The following is a 5,714-nucleotide window of genomic DNA, read 5'->3' as shown; positions in this document are numbered from 1 at the left end:
ACGGAGCCCCTATCGCACAGGGTAGAACTGCCCCGTAGGGATTTCAAGGCTGTCGTTTTTACAGAAGCAGACTGCCACATCTTTCTCCCAAGATGTCGCTTTGGGTTAGAAGCTGAGCATTGAACCATTGCACCACCAGTATTCCACACAAAAGGGCACAGTCATAGGGTTTGTTCTCTTAACTTCAGGTTTCATGCATTGCACTCTTTCTCCCCAAAATGTTCTCCATGCCACGTCTTTCTCATTCCACGTAGACGTCGCTTCTTCTGGGAAGGCATCCAGGATAGCCAGTCCGAGGAGTTAAATGCTTCCCCTCTTTGCTCTACTTGTCAGCCTACCTCCCACTCCCACTCTCATCCCCATCACGGCCCTTGTTACCCTGCATGAACATGCCTGTTTCCTCTGTGAACTCAGACTGGCCAGTCTTTGCCTGCCTTATTCATTCACTGTGGGAGCCCCAGGAGGGTTGAATGAAGGACCGCTCCTGTGTCCTGGAGGGGCTCCACAGAGCTGGGGGCCCTTACAGAGCACGGGTTACTGGGTCCCATGCCTACCTAGTGCTTCCACATGGAAAACCCTTCTTGACTTTTCTTGGGGGAATGGGTTTTTGTTTTTCAATCTAGAATCCTGAGAAAAACCAGTTGAAATATTGGGTATTATGAAAGATCAAATCCAATCCCACTTTTCTGAGTCCAAATAACTTTATTATCAATTCTGTTTCCCTTTATTCCGAATCTGTTCCGACACCAGCTATTCATGTAGGACTTCTTCCTCTGATCATAACATCCGGGAGCTGGGTCAGACCTCACAAGACAAGAGTGAAGTCCTCGAGACCTCAGATGACAGGCACAAGCTTCGGACTTGTCCTGGTACCCTCACTTCTGACCTGCTGGCTACAAATTTGGAGTTTGCCTATCATCAGTTGAAGTTGACAGCCATAAGCTCAGGGGTCCCCAGGGCTCTCCTTCACACTGATCAGCTGACCCCCTACTATTGCCTGAGCTCAATAAATCATGAGACTGGCTTATGGAACTCAGGAAAGTGCTATACTTAGAATGGTAATTTTATTATAACCACAACAAAAAGCATACAAATTAAGAGAGAGATAAACTGGGGTCTAGTGAAAAAAGCATACAAATTAAGAGAGAGATAAACTGGGGTCTAGCAAATCCTCAACGCAGAGCTCCAGGTTGTGTCCAGGGACCCACGACTCTTGATTGTGTCTCACCAAGCAGAAGTCCATGAAGTGTCCCTGCTCAGAGCTTTGACTGAGGCCTCAGTACACAGGCGTGAGTGCGCTCAACTTTCAACCCCTTTCTTCTGAAACTGGGCTGTCAGTGGTGGGTATTCCTGGCCTGGTCAGCCTCCAATGTGAGCTTTCCATAAATAGGGTGGTATGATAGAGAAGGGTGGGCAAAGGCTATTCAGGAAAGAAGTAGCATCCAGGGTCAGCTACATATTGCACACGCCCTCATATCTGGTCTGAAGACCTCATGGAAGATATTTCAAACACTGGGGAAATTCCAAAGGTTCGGAGGTTAATTAACCAAAGAAAAATATAAAGTTCTTAAGATAAAGTTAATTTCTTTACCTGCCATCAGGAAAATGGGCTGGGGGAAAAGAGAATTAGAAGTCTGGTGAGGATTAAAGCCTAACAATCAAAGGACAAAACTTATGGCTTTCAAGGAATCCCTGATGTGCAGAACTCGAGGTTAAGGTCAATATTTCCAATAACCAGGACAGGAGCAGCAGAAGAGATGTTGTTGCAATCTAATCAGTCAATCCTGCTTGCAGTAGTTACTGCTTTAAAGGGTGTGTTCACGACCCAGTCTTCTGCTAATGGTGAGTTATTCTTGCAAATAAGAACCTTATGAATATGTTTATTTTCATAGGGTACTTTAGACAAATCCTTCGACTGGTATTCCAAGAAATAATATGCTAAGTCCTTGAGTTTGAAATTTTGATACATGGTTCTATGTAATACCTTTAACCTTGATGGGAAATCTTAATGTTACATTATTCAAATACTACTCAATAAAGTACGCTGGCATTTTCTAAACAAATATAACAACTGCCATCAAGTTGAGTCCAACTCATAGTGATTCTATGTTGTTTCTGAGCTTGTAAATCATTGTGAGAGCAGACAGTTTCATTGTTTGATGGAGAAGCAGCTGTTGGGTTTGAACTGCCAACCTTGCTGTTAGCAGCTCAACCCCTAACCCCTAGCAGGTATTCCATTATAGGCTATGGATACTTGTGAATATTACTAAAAGGGAAATGTCTTCTTTATTAAGCAGCTTTCTGAAAAAATGCATTCATAATTATAAATAAAGAATATGAAGAATATCAGAAGTGCTTTAAAAATAATTTATTATTTCAAGAAATCTGTTTTCTGTGTTTACATCTAGGTGATTAATATATGTTGGGGTTTTGTGAACACTATAATCCTGTCTTATAAATAGCTGCAGTGCCTCAGATAATATTTGGGTCAGTTTCAGATGCTTCCAAGTCTCTTTGCAAGCCTCTTTGGGTTGATGTTACCAAACACTTGGGTTGAAAGTTGGGCTGCTAAGGAACCAAGTCTACTTGCTTAAGTTGGACTCATTCTGTCATCAGCCATTTGAGTGACCTTGAGCACGATGTCTTGTGCCTGTGGGGAGTTGCCTTATCTACATTCCTGTGAACTGAACATCCAGGCTTGATGATGTCAAAGTTTTCTCCCAGTTCCTGCAATCTATTATTTAATACCTTTTCTTTAGGCTACATTTCGAAGGGAAAATATTCTGTAATTTAACTGTACTTCAAGAGACTGGTGAGAAGGCTTTTCCTTGAGCCCAGGGGACTGATGCTTAGTGAGTATTTACTTGATTCTTGACAGTGAACATGCATTACTTTGCTTAGGCTTCAGCATGGCTGTCTTAGGTTAGGTTTTCTAGAAGAAAGGATGGCAAGACTTCATGTCATGTTCTCTCTCTGTCTCTATAATACATGCATATATGCATATTATATATGTTCTGTGTTGTACAGTGAAAAGGAACAGGTTCTTCTCAAACACACACATATGCACAAATATATATAGCTCCTTCTATATATAGATCCATGTCTATCTCTACCTATCTATATACAGAGAGGAATTTTTCTCCGGGAAATAGCTCATGCATTGTAGAGACTGGCAAGCCCCAAGTTCACAGTCAAACTTCATGTGGGAGTCTTCTCCTGACTCATATAGTATAGGTGCTAACAAAACCCAAGATTGGAAGCACTGACGACAAGTTGTGGAGGATAATGGATCCTAAGATTGGCAGGCAATACAGTAACTACTGGCTCAAGTCCCAAGAATCCGAAATCAGATGACGACAGGCCATATGCAGGATCTAGAGTGAGTGAGAAAACCAAAACCGAACAGTGAGCTGGCCACACTACCCATATATACTGGAGGCAGGCCACACTCTCAAGGAAGAGCTCCCTTGACAACTGATTGGCTGATGACGTCAGATCATGTTGTGAAAGTGATTATATTATATCACAAAGTGGAGGCCAACTCTTTCATCATATAACTGCCAAACCACTGAGAATCATGGCCTAGCCAAGTGGACACATAACACAAAGCCTTCAGAACATGTGGGGAACAGCCGTGCTTGCCTGCTCCAATTGCAGTACCGAAAAGAAACTGCGCTGCGCTCCAGTCTTTTAAAAAAATCTTAGTGCTATGAATTCTAAGTTATAAAAACATGGCCAAGGTGTTGACGTGATAAATGGATTCTTCCCTTGATCAGAGTACCAAATGCTGGCATCATTTGAGGAGGAAATGTCCTTCCTGAACCCATGGGTGTGTAAACTGTGATTTGACTTGCAGGTACATTTTTACTAGTATGAAGACAGTGTGTATGTATGTTCAAAGGAGCCTAAGAGGATGCTATGTACTTTCTGAAGTGAGTGAGACTCATCTTACCTGATTGTGATGCTACTTGCCCTCCCTCCACCTCTCCTCATCCAGATCTCCCTGGAGAGTGATTTTCTTGAACTGCATGTTTGCCCTCCCTGTGCCATGCTTTTCTTTGAGTGTAGTTGTGCATGCACACTCTGCTATTTTAGAGAAACAAAATAAAGAATAAATCAGAGAAAGAGTAAATATTCCCTCTCTGAGAGTGAGAAGCCCCTTCTTTGCTTTGGGAGTAAGAGCCTCACCCTAGACAAGCCCTATTCTGAGACCTTGATCATCTCTGTGCTTTGGATGTGATGCTTTTGGCTCTCCCTGCCTGGTTCCTCCTGCAACCGAAATGCACAGGCAATGGACCAGTCCAGCTCTCTCGTCTGTCTCCTAGCAACAGTCCTTGGAAAGGAGGAAGCAAATGACAAGGTATAGAGAAAGCTGTAGGGCAGGTGAGCAGGATGGGATAAGAAGGCTGTGACCTGGGATGTTCCTCTTGGAAGCCAGATTCACAGGGCTAGTTAGGTGCTTCTTCATTTGTGTGGCAGTGGGAGTGGCAGGATGGTGCTCATTATTTAACTGTATAATTCGTGTTGACAGAACGGACGGCAATGTTTCATCAAGCAGTTACACAAAGGACTCTGACTTGTTCCAATATGCAAAGGCAACAGCCGGCATAAATTACTGTGCATATGTTTACTACCACACCAAGTGAAGAGGGGCAGGAGAGAGAGAGAGAGAGAGAGAGAGATCTTTCTCCTTTTGAGGTGCAAGCTATAGTGAAGAAAGAAAGGAAGTGTAGCTAGAGTTACTTCCTGGAAAAGTGAGAACGGTTAAGAAAAAAAGCATCTCTACTCTCTTCTATTCATTCCATTAAGAGTCCCTTGAGGTCCTGGCCTCCTTGTTCTAACAATGGCCCTTACTTGGGCCATCTCTAGTAAGAGTTGGGACTCTGACAAAATCACATGGTGCCTCCTGCTGCCTTTGATGTTCATCTTAACTGGATGTCATTTAGAAGACGTCATCAAAGATAGCCTTGGAAGAAAAACAATGTCCCAAAGGGCTCCTTGCTTTGAGAATGAACAGAGGATGCAGGGGTGGAGAAAGGCTGTCTTCTTACCAGCTTTGCAGGTAATAAGAACTTGGTTCATTTTCGTTTTCCTTCCTGCACTCTTTTCTCCTTTCTTCCTTTCATCTCCCCCTTCCCTTTCTGTTTATTTTTCCCCTTCTTTCTTCCCCTCTGTTCCTTTACTTGTCTTAAAGAAGGGCTTGATCACATGTAGATGTATGAGTCTTAGCAGCTAAATTGGGGCAGACAGTGTTGTACATTGAAGAGGAATACACTGGAAACTAGTAGGCCAAGGTTTGTTCACTTACGCACACTCATGCACACATGTGTGCACATTCATATGCACACCCAGCCTATTCAAATAGCTTTTCAGTTGGGATAAAGACGAGACGTTCTATTCCGATAAAGAGTTACAGTCTTGGAAATCCACAGGGACAGTTATACCCTGTCCTATAGGGCCCCTGGGAGTTGGCATCTACTCTAAGGCAAGGAGCTTTTTGTTGTTGTTGTTGTTTTAGTTGGTTTAATGTTTGCCACTTAGAAGTAGCTTAAGATGACTTTCCCTTTGGATAACTGTGTGATCCTGGGCAGATGGGTGTCAGTTCATGTGTCTGTAAAGTACAGGAGTTGGACTAGATGCCCTTTCCAGACATTCACCTCACTGTTCCATTCACAGATTTGGCACCTCCTTGGGCGGCTCTCTGTCACTGCCTG

The sequence above is a fragment of the Echinops telfairi genome, unplaced genomic scaffold (genome assembly GCF_000313985.2).
Source record: "Echinops telfairi isolate 266 unplaced genomic scaffold, ASM31398v2 ScPeMD7_9;HRSCAF=40, whole genome shotgun sequence".
Taxonomy (NCBI): domain Eukaryota; kingdom Metazoa; phylum Chordata; class Mammalia; order Afrosoricida; family Tenrecidae; genus Echinops; species Echinops telfairi.
This window is presented reverse-complemented; position numbering follows the sequence as displayed.